Source organism: Notolabrus celidotus, chromosome 9 (assembly GCF_009762535.1).
Source record: "Notolabrus celidotus isolate fNotCel1 chromosome 9, fNotCel1.pri, whole genome shotgun sequence".
NCBI classification, from domain to species: Eukaryota; Metazoa; Chordata; class Actinopteri; order Labriformes; family Labridae; genus Notolabrus; species Notolabrus celidotus.
The window spans coordinates 96,115-107,529 of record NC_048280.1 but is presented as its reverse complement, the minus strand read 5'-3'; positions in this window follow the sequence as shown (position 1 = coordinate 107,529).

The following is an 11,415-nucleotide window of genomic DNA, read 5'->3' as shown; positions in this document are numbered from 1 at the left end:
ACACACACACACGCAGGGCTGCAGAGTGCTGGAAATGTGTCTATCTGCAGCTCTGTGTGTGTGTGTGTGTGTGTGTGAAATAATGACAGTGTGTGTGTTTCCTGTTTACAGTCTGAACGTCCGTCTCTCTAACAAACTCTCGCTCTCTCCTCGTCAGTTTAAAGGTTAGTCTCTCGGACCGATTTTACAGGCAGCGGTGCCAATAAGAGCCGCCGCTCTCCCAGTAAAGCTGCTGTAATGAATGAAGGAGCTGCAGAAAATAGAGACAAGATGCTGAGAGGGTGGAGGAGAGGGTGGAGAGGGAGGGGAAGGAGGAGAGGGTTGAGAGGGAGGAGAGGGAGGAGAAGGAGGAGAAGGAGGAGAGGGTGGAGATGGAGGAGAGGGAGAAGAGGGAGGAGAAGGAGGAGAAGGAGGAGAGGCAGGAGAGGGAGGAGAGGCAGGAGAGGGAGGAGAGGCAGGAGAGGGAGGAGAAGGAGGAGAGGGAGGAGAGGGTGGAGAGGGAGGAGAGGGTGGAGATGGAGGAGAGGGTGGAGAGGGAGGAGAAGGAGGAGAAGGAGGAGAGGGAGGAGAGGCAGGAGAGGGTGGAGAGGCAGGAGAGGGTGGAGAAGGAGGACAAGGAGAAGGAGGAGAAGGAGGAGGAGGAGAAGGAGGAGAAGGAGAAGGAGGAGAGGGTGGAGAAGGAGGAGAAGGAGGAGAAGGAGAAGGAGGAGAAGGAGAAGGAGGAGAGGGTGGAGAAGGAGGACAAGGAGAAGGAGGAGAAGGAGGAGAGGGTGGAGAGGGAGGAGAGGGTGGAGAGGGAGGAGAAGGAGGAAGAAGGAGGAGAGGGAGGAGAGGCAGGAGAGGGTGGAGAGGGAGGAGAGGGAGGAGAGGGTGGAGAAGGAGAAGGAGGAGAAGGAGGAGAGGGAGGAGAGGCAGGAGAGGGTGGAGAGGGAGGAGAGGGTGGAGAGGGAGGAGAAGGAGGAGAGGGAGGAGAAGGAGGAGAGGGTGGAGAGGGAGGAGAGGGTGGAGAAGGAGGAGAAGGAGGAGAAGGAGGAGAGGGAGGAGAGGCAGGAGAGGGTGGAGAGGGAGGAGAGGGAGGAGAGGGAGGAGAGGGTGGAGAGGGAGGAGAGGGAGGACAAGGAGAAGGAGGAGAGGGAGGAGAAGGAGAAGAAGGAGAAGGAGAAGGAGGAGAGGGAGGAGAGGGAGGAGAAGGAGGAGAAGGAGGAGAGGGAGGAGAGGGTGGAGAGGGAGGAGAAGGAGGAGAAGGAGGAGAAGGAGGAGAGGGTGGAGAGGGAGGAGAGGGTGGAGAAGGAGGAGAAGGAGGAGAGGGAGGAGAGGCAGGAGAGGGAGGAGAAGGAGGAGAGGGAGGAGAGGCAGGAGAGGGAGGAGAAGGAGGAGAGGGTGGGGAGGGAGGAGAAGGAGGAGAAGGATGAGAGGGAGGAGAGGGAGGAGAAGGAGGAGAAGGAGGAGAAGGAGGAGAGGGAGGAGAGGGAGGAGAAGGAGGAGAAGGAGGAGAAGGAGGAGACGGGGAGGAGAAGGAGGAGGAGAAGGAGAAGGAGGAGAGGGAGGAGAGGGAGGAGAGGGAGGAGAGGGTGGGGAGGGAGGAGAAGGAGAAGAGGGTGGAGAGGGAGGAGAGGGAGGAGAGGGTGGAGAGGGAGGAGAAGGAGGAGAGGGAGGAGAGGGAGGAGAAGGAGGAGAGGGTGGAGAGGGAGGAGAGGGAGGAGAGGATGGAGAGGGAGGAGAAGGAGGAGAGGGTGGAGAGGGAGGAGAGGCAGGAGAGGGAGGAGAAGGAGGACAAGGAGAAGGAGGAGAAGGAGGAGAAGGAGAAGGAGGAGAAGGAGGAGAAGGAGAGGGAGGTGGATAAACTATGACTTCGATAGAAAAACAACAGACAGAAGAAACGGTTGAAATTTTAAATATCACTCTGCATGATGAAGTCAAGATTTAACATTTTACACGTTCTAACGGTCTGTAAAAAAAAGACTCAGTCACACAAAAGAATGATCTTGACTTCCTCAGCATTAGTAGAGATTCTATCTCTGTCTAAACTTCGACTCTAAACCGTCTCTATCTTGTTTCTTAAGTTGTTAAACCGAACATTTCTCCATCCCTGCAGTGAAGTATCTTGTTCCTGAAGTTATTTACTGTATTCTTTGTAACGAGTGTAACACCTGAACTATCCTGTTCTGAAAATCTAAAACCAGCTCTATCTTGTTTGTGATATGTCCGACACCTGAGCTATCTTGTTCCCTACAATAATACACCTGTACTGTACTATCTTGTTCTTGATCTGTGTTACACCTGCACTATCCTGTTCCTGACAGCGTGCACCTTCACTACCTCTTTCAAACCGAACAACACTATCTTGTTCCCTATGAGGCAGCACCTGCTCTATCTTGTTCTTGATATGTGTGACATCTGCATGATCTTGTTTCTTAGGATGAAACACTAAGAGTATCTTGTTCATGATTTTGGTGACACCTACATTATCTTGTTCTCTGCTGTCTTACACTTACACAATCTTGTTTTCCACTCATTCTTTTTGGATATCTTGTTCAGTGTGTTGTTAAATCTGAACTTTCTCAATCCTAAAAGTTTAAAAATGAGACCCTGTAGTACTCAAACTATCTTGTTTGATAAATTGTAAAGGCTACTCTGAGGTATCTTGTCCTGACGGTGTAACTCTGGCACTATCTTGTTGTTTAAACGGTCACAGGTGTAAACATCATCCTCTGGTAGTAGTTTGGGTCCCATAATAAACTCTGTGATTTTACAGGTGAGTCTGTTTCCTGGAGTATCTGCTGAGCAGCTGCAGTTTTACCTCCTGAGGTTCTGTTAAAGATGGTCTGTTTGGGTTTAAAACTACTTTTCTCTCCTCCGCAGCCTCGCTGTGTGTGTGTGTGAGAGTGTGTGAGTGTGTGTGTGTGTGTGTGTTGTTTTATATTTGTTGGGTGTGTGTTGGGGGGCGTTATGGATCCGGCGGACGTGGTCTCTTGGGTTGGGGGTATTAGTGATGGTCTGCTGTGTCTCCAGTGGATCCTGTGACAGCTCTAATGTCGGTGTGATTTACAGACCGCCGGACAAACAAGCATCATTACCGCAGCCTGTAAACGTGGGCCCGACCCACCGCTCCCAAAGTGGGGTCTGGGGACCCTCAGGGGCCCCTAAGAGGCTCCCTGGGGACCCCTCAACGAAATGAGGGAGTTTTATTTGACTATTATTTCATTGAGGAGGAGATAACAGACGGAGAGAGAGAACGAGCGATCAGAGGTTTGAGGCTCTGCTGTGAACTTTTAAAGACGTGACGAACGTCCCAAACTTTTATGACTCAGTAACTCGATGTTATCCATCCCGCTAATTTAAAGGGCCAGTACGAACATCTGAGGAAACACACCAACAAAAACTCTCAACATGTCGACTTCCACTACAGAGTCATGACTGTGTTTAATGCAGTGACTTCCACTACAGTCATGTCTGTTTTTAATGCAGTGACTTCCACTACAGAGTCATGTCTGTGTTTAATGCAGTGACTTCCACTACAGAGTCATTACTGTTTCTAATGCAGTGACTTCCACTACAGAGTCATGTCTGTGTTTAATGCAGTGACTTCCACTACAGAGTCATGACTGTGTTTAATGCAGTGACTTCCACTACAGAGTAATGACTGTTTCTAATGCAGTGACTTCCACTACAGAGTCATGTCTGTGTTTAATACAGTGACTTCCACTACAGAGTCATGTCTCTGTTTAATGCAGTGACTTCCACTACAGAGTCATGTCTCTGTTTAATGCAGTGACTTCCACTACAGAGTCATGTCTGTGTTTAATGCAGTGACTTCCACTACAGAGTCATGTCTGTGTTTAATGCAGTGACTTCCACTACAGAGTCATGTCTGTTTTTAATGCAGTGACTTCCACTACAGAGTCATGTCTGTGTTTAATGCAGTGACTTCCACTACAGAGTCATGTCTGTTTTTAATGCAGTGACTTCCACTACAGAGTCATGTCTGTTTTTAATGCAGTGACTTCCACTACAGAGTCATGTCTGTTTTTAATGCAGTGACTTCCACTACAGAGTCATGTCTGTGTTTAATGCAGTGACTTCCACTACAGAGTCATGTCTGTGTTTAATGCAGTGACTTCCACTACAGAGTCATGTCTGTTTTTAATGCAGTGACTTCCACTACAGAGTCATGTCTGTTTTTAATGCAGTGACTTCCACTACAGAGTCATGTCTGTTTTAATGCAGTGACTTCCACTACAGAGTCATGACTGTGTTTAATGCAGTGACTTCCACTACAGAGTCATAAAGTATGAATCAGTCTGTTTGAGGAGAGAAAGTTGAAGTTAATTAAAGAACATTTCTGCTAAAATAAGAAAAACAAATTTCTCCTCTCAGTAAAAAAACAACTTTTCAGAAACTGTGAAACTGAAAAAGAATCAATCTCTTGTTTGAGTTTACGATTCGAGTATTTCTGACATTTTCCAGGCGATCACAAACACTCCTCCTCTTCCTCTGCAGGGTCGCTCTCAGAGACTAACCCAGCTCTCCAAATTAAAACCAGCCTCAGTTTCCTGCAGGTTGTTCATGACGTGAGCTCGCAGAGTGCCGGTCCTCGGGGGGACAAACAGTCTGAAGGCCGAACAAACACTTTAACAAGGCGCCGCTGCTGTTTTCATGCTCGGAATCAACAAATCGACTGCGTGACAGAGGAGCTAAATGCCAAACGGCTGCTAAAGAGCAAAAGTGCTGCTGCTGGAGGTCTGTGTGCTTCTGATGCTGCAGGTTAGAAACTGCAATGCTGCCCCCCGCTGGCCGTGCAGAGGAACTACAAGAGTGCAGAGAAACACAGCTGAGATTCACCCAGAGTGAAAATGTTCTGAGGTGAAGATAAGGAGAAGTGAATGAAGCTGCAGGAAGCTGGTTTAAAGTGAGGACAACATGTTCTTCCTGTTTGGTTATTCATATTTTAAAACATTGCAGAATATACACTCATATATTGTTGACCGTACTAAAGCTAATTTTAACTCAAGTAATAATTTGACTGAGCAACTTTCGCTCAAAGTGCGTCCTCTAAATCAGAGGTTCTCAAACTTTCTGGAGCCAGGGACCCCTTACAGGGGAGAAGATAGTCCAAGGACCCCCTCATAGTTGTAACACAGATTAAGACAATAGTGATGTGTGATGATCAAAAGCTGCGGCTCTGAGCTCTGGTTCTGGTTCTGGTTGCTTGACTTGGTTTAGTTCTGTTTGCTTTAGTTTGGTTCTGGCTCTGGTCTGGTCTGGTTCTGGTCTGGTTCGGGTCCGGTTAGGTTCGTTTCTGATCGTTTCTGGTTCGGTTCCGGTTCGGTTCTGGTTCGGTTCTGGTTCGGGTCTGGTTCGGGTCCGGTTCGGTTCTGGTTCGGTTCCGGTTCGGTTCTGGTTCGGTTCTGGTTCTGGTTCTGTTCTGTTCTGGTTCGGTTCTGGTTCGGTTCCGGTTCGGTTCTGTTTCGGTTCTGGTTCGATTCTGGTTCGGTTCTGATTCGGTTCTAGTCTTGTCTGGTTCGGTTCTGGTCTGGTTCGGTTCTGGTCTGGTTCGGTTCTGGTTCTGTTTGCTTCAGTTTAGTTCTGGTTCTAACCCTAACCCTAATCCTAACCCTAATCCTAACCCTAATCAGAACCCTAACCCTAACCCTAATCAGAACCCTAACCCTAACCCTAATCAGAACCCTAACCCTAACCCTAACCCTAATCAGAACCCTAACCCTAACCTTAATCACAACCCTAACCCTAATCAGAACCCTAACCCTAACCCTAATCCTAACCCTAACCAGAACCCTAACCCTAACCCTAATCAGAACCCTAACCCTAATCCTAACCCTAACCCTAATCAGAACCCTAATCCTAACCCTAATCAGAACCCTAACCCTAACCCTAATCAGAACCCTAACCCTAATCAGAACCCTAACCCTAACCCTCATCACAACCCTAACCCTAACCCTAACCCTAATCCTAACCCTAACCCTAATCCTAACCCTAATCACAACCCTAACCCTAACCCTAACCCTAACCCTAACCCTAATCACAACCCTAACCCTAACCCTAACCCTAATCACAACCCTAACCCTAACCCTAACCCTAACCCTAATCCTAACCCTAACCCTCATCACAACCCTAACCCTAACCCTAACCCTAACCCTAATCCTAACCCTAACCCTAACCCTAACCCTAATCACAACCCTAACCCTAACCCTAACCCTAATCCTAACCCTAATCCTGACCCTAACCCTAACCCTAATCCTAACCCTAACCCTAATCCTAACCCTAATCCTAACCCTAACCCTAACCCTAACCCTAATCACAACCCTAACCCTAACCCTAACCCTAATCCTAACCCTAACCCTAATCCTAACCCTAACCCTAACCCTAACCCTAATCCTAACCCTAACCCTAATCCTAACCCTAACCCTAACCCTAATCCTAACCCTAACCCTAATCCTAACCCCAACCCTAACCCTAATCCTAATCCTAATCCTAACCCTAACCCTAATCCTAACCCTAACCCTAACCCTAATCACAACCCTAACCCTAACCCTAACCCTAATCACAACCCTAACCCTAACCCTAATCCTAACCCTAACCCTAATCCTAACCCTAACCCTAATCACAACCCTAACCCTAACCCTAACCCTAACCCTAATCCTAACCCTAACCCTAACCCTAATCCTAACCCTAACCCTAACCCTAACCCTAATCCTAACCCTAACCCTAACCCTAATCCTAACCCTAACCCTAACCCTAACCCTAATCCTCATCCTAATCCTAACCCTAACCCTAACCCTAATCCTAACCCTAACCCTAACCCTAACCCTAATCCTCATCCTAATCCTAACCCTAACCCTAACCCTAACCCTAACCCTAATCCTAACCCTAACCCTAACCCTAACCCTAATCCTAACCCTAACCCTAATCCTAACCCTAACCCTAATCCTAACCCTAACCCTAATCCTAACCCTAACCCTAATCCTAACCCTAACCCTATTCCTAACCCTAACCCTAATCCTAACCCTAACCCTAACCCTAACCCTAACCCTAACCCTAATCCTCATCCTCATCCTAACCCTAACCCTAACCCTAACCCTAATCCTAACCCTAATCCTAACCCTAACCCTAACCCTAATCCTAACCCTAACCCTAATCCTAACCCTAACCCCAACCCTAATCCTAACCCTAACCCTAACCCTAACCCTAACCCTAATCCTAACCCTAATCCTAACCCTAACCCTAACCCTAACCCTAACCCTAATTCTAACCCTAATCCTAACCCTAACCCTAACCCTAACCCTAATCCTAACCCTAACCCTAATCCTAATCCTAACCCTAACCCTAACCCTAATCCTAACCCTAACCCTAACCCTAACCCTAACCCTAATCCTAACCCTAATTCTAACCCTAATCCTAACCCTAACCCTAACCCTAACCCTAACCCTAATCCTAACCCCAACCCTAATCCTAATCCTAACTTTAGTTAATGGCTGCAGTCTCTGAAGTCTCTGTGTATGGATGTTATTGTTGAAGCTGCTGATATCACAGCTGCATAATAAATACTGGTCTGACAAACAGCAGATCTGAGACCTGTTAGTGAGATAAAGAACCGCGTGTTCTCTGTCCTCTCACTGAGACTCATTCGACATCATTCAATCAAACTTTATTTATACTCCAGAGAGCAACGAGAGGCAACCTTTGATTACGACGACTCTGAGTCCATTTAAAGAGAGGGAAACGGACTCTCACACAGGCTGGATCTGGATCTGTGCTTCATGACTGTCCAGACTTCATCTCCTGCAGATCTCCCCACGACATTTACTCTCACTTTGCTTCTCTTCTGTGTCAGGACTTTGGCTCTCACATGCATTTCAACTTCAGACATTACATCCTCATTCTAACACTTATCAGCTTGTCCTTTTTTCTCCTAGGTGAGCTCTCCTCTCTAATCGGACAGAGTCTGAACTAAGATCATCAAACACATCCAGCTGACTTTCTTTGAGTTTTAAGTCTTTTACAGAGATTTAAATTTCATCATGTAACTTAATGAAGGTTAAAGCAATCAGACACTTGAATTTGTAGTTATTATGAATAAAAGCTGATGAAGTCTGCAGCTTCATAGCGTCCCTGGAGAGATTATTTTCTGTTGTGACGCTCCTTTGTTGTCAGAACTGGTCTTAGTTGTCTCAGGACCTCTGAGGATAATTCAGCTCACTATAAAACCTGCTCAACAATATCACCTGAGGGAATCCTGAACCTGAACACCGGCTGAGCTCTGGTAAAACTGCAACAGATACATGGCCTCAAATATCTCAGAAAAGCTTTGCATCGTATCGTCCTGAAGAAGCACAAGATTTAACTTCTGATTGAGCACAGAGTAAGTCCAGCTCGGCCGGCAGAACATCAGCTGATCCCATCTACACATCCAATCTTGCTGCTTCCTCTACAAACCTCTTCACCTCCTCCACCCAGCTCCTCCTCCTTCCTGCTGGGTCTGATTTCACCACTTTCACATGTATCATCACTGATGCTCGCTCTGTTCTGTACCCTGGGGGTCTTTGCTGCTGCTCTCCCTGCCTTGGCTTTTCATTTCTTTTTTTTAAGTTATATTTTTGGCCTTTTTGCTTTTATTTTACAGGACAGCTGAAGAGAGACAGGAAACGTGGGGAGTAGAGAGAGGGGAAGACTGAAAATGGGCGACCGGCCGGGAATTGAACCGGCAACCCCTGCGACGAGGACTGTAGCCTCTGTAGGAGGACCGCTAGGCCACCAGCGCCCCAGCCTTGGCATTTCATGTATGCACATGAAAGAGAGAGGAGATGTGCTCTCCCTGCCTTAGGCTTTGGCTTTCCACATACACATGTGGAAGGGTAGGGATCTCCCAGAACAGTCATACCGCCAAATATAACTCCATCCATCCATCCATTTTCTTCAGCTTATCCGGGGTCGGGTCACAGAGGTAGCAGTGCAAGCAAATTGACCCAGACATCCCTCTCCCCTCTCCCCAGCAACACTTCCCAGCTCCTCCTGGGGAATCCTCCACCCAGTTCTTGGTCTACCACTGGGAATTCTCCCAGTTGGACGTGCCTGGAACACCTCTAAAGGGAGGCATCCGGGAGACATCCTTATATAACTCACTGCATGCAAATCATTAACTCTTTGAGGTGTGCTCTCCCTGCCTCATGCTTTGGCATTCAACAAAGGCACATGGAAGGGCAGGGAGCTCCCAGAACAGAGCCATACCACCAGATATAACTCACTGCATGCAAATCATTAACTCTTTGAGGTGTGCTCTCCCTGCCTCACGCTTTGGCATTCAACAAAGGCACATGGAAGGGCAGGGAGCTCCCAGAACAGAGCCATACCGCCAAATATAACTCCATCCATCCATTCATTTTCTACAGCTTATCCTGGGTCAGGTCACGGAGGTAGCAGTCCAAGCAAATTGACCCAGACATCCCTCTCCCCAGCAACACTTTCCATCTCCTCCTGGGGAAGGAGGAGGGGAGGCGATCCCAGACCAGGCGGGAGGTATAATCCCTCCACCGAGTTCTTGATCTACCCCAGGTCCTTCTCCCAGTTGGATGTGCCCAGAACACCTCTTAAAGGAGGCGTCCGGGAGGCATCCTTATATAACTCACTGCATGCAAATCATTAACTCTTTGAGGTGTGCTCTCCCTGCCTCACGCTTTGGCATTCCAGGTACACAAGTGGAAGGGCAGGGAGCTCCCAGAACAGAGCCATACCACCAGATATAACTCACTGCAGGCAGATGATGCAGTCTTTCAAGAAGAGAAGTCCTGACTGAACTAGGAGACATCTTTCTGTCTCATTTACAAAAAGTGTCTCCATCTTTTTTCTGTTCTGATCATCTGAACAGGTGATCCTCATCATAGACTTGAAGAGGGGCGACTTATAAACCCTCAGATTCACTTATAGATGCTTGAACTTCTGGTCCAGAAGTCCTCCAGGACCTGACGGACGCTCTGCAGGAGGACAGGAAGCATCCACGGTTTGTCTTTGGTTGATTTGGACGAGAAGAGACGTTTGATGAGCGACAGACGCCATGAGGATCAGAGGTTAAAGAGTTGGATCCTGATGAACGCTCGGTCCAAGTTTGTCTCTTTGTGTGAAAACAAACTTGTTGCTGGCGGCGTGTCTTCAGGTTAAGGCCAAAATGCAAATGCAGACTGTGATCAGTATGTAAACAACGCCTGGTGTCGTCTGCGGGCCGCCGTGGAAGACGAATGGTGTTTATCAGCGGCGTGGCTTTGACCAGGACGCCGTCTAATTAGCTTTTTTCTTAAAGGTTGTATTTATTAGTATCCATCATCGCTGGTGTTACATCAATTAATGCTGTTGACGGGTGGAGGAAGTGTCACCCTCCTCCTCCTCACCTCCTCCTCCCCCTTCCATCCTTCACAGGCAGAAGAACCTCCTCTCCTCTCCTTGGCATTAAAGGCCTGTCATCCCAGCATGCCGCGGGCCCCCGGCCCCAGCCCAGCGGTGTCAATTAAATTTGATTGACTGAGTAAAAGAAGCACACAAATAAGCCAAAACAACAGACACAAAAATCTATACATGACTCCTCCACCCCCCTCCGAACACCTCCACCCCTCCGCCCCTCCGCCCGGCTGTCAAATCAACCGCTTGTCTCGTCCGTTTTCGTGGCGTGTGCCGAGGACGTCCGCCGTGAGACAACCGCTTCTGTTTATGTGTGAGCATCAGCGCCGGCCATCCGGTCCGCCCCGCCCGCCCCCTTTTAACACCCCCCGCCCCCCCCCCCCCCCCACAACAACAAACACCCCCTCCATCCAAACAGAGCGAACCAATTAGCGGCTGTGGAGCCTGGTCCGGGCTGCAGAGCGGAGGCCCCTGGGTATCGACTCAAACTGTTGTCCAATAAATGAGGTCTAATTTATCAGTTTAACTTCACCCCCCTGAAAGAAGAGGAGGAAGGAGAGAGAGAGGGAAGGAGGGAGGGAGGGAGGGAGGGAGGGAGGAGAGAGAAAAGGAAACAAATCGCTCTGGTTTTTTGCTACATGAACCGGCGCCGAGCGTTTCTTGATAAATCCGGCGTTCTTCACATTTCACGTCCTCGTCTCCCTCCGTGTTGTTTTGCTAATTGTGATTCCGGGCGCTCATGTTTCATATTCGCGGCGATGATTGAGGGACGCTATTAGAGCAGACCCCATTAGGCTCCGTGGGGAAGCAGCCGACCCTGCGTGGGAACCATCAAAGGCCAATTTGCTACCCAAACACCATAAATCCTGCCCCGTTAAGTGACTGTTTTTGATGCCGCTGAAGCGCCCGCAGATAAATATACGCTCCGTTATGTATCGTCCATTAAATTACCAGAGAGCACAATTCACACACCGCATCCATCTCGATCAGGGGGGGGGTCAAAAGTGG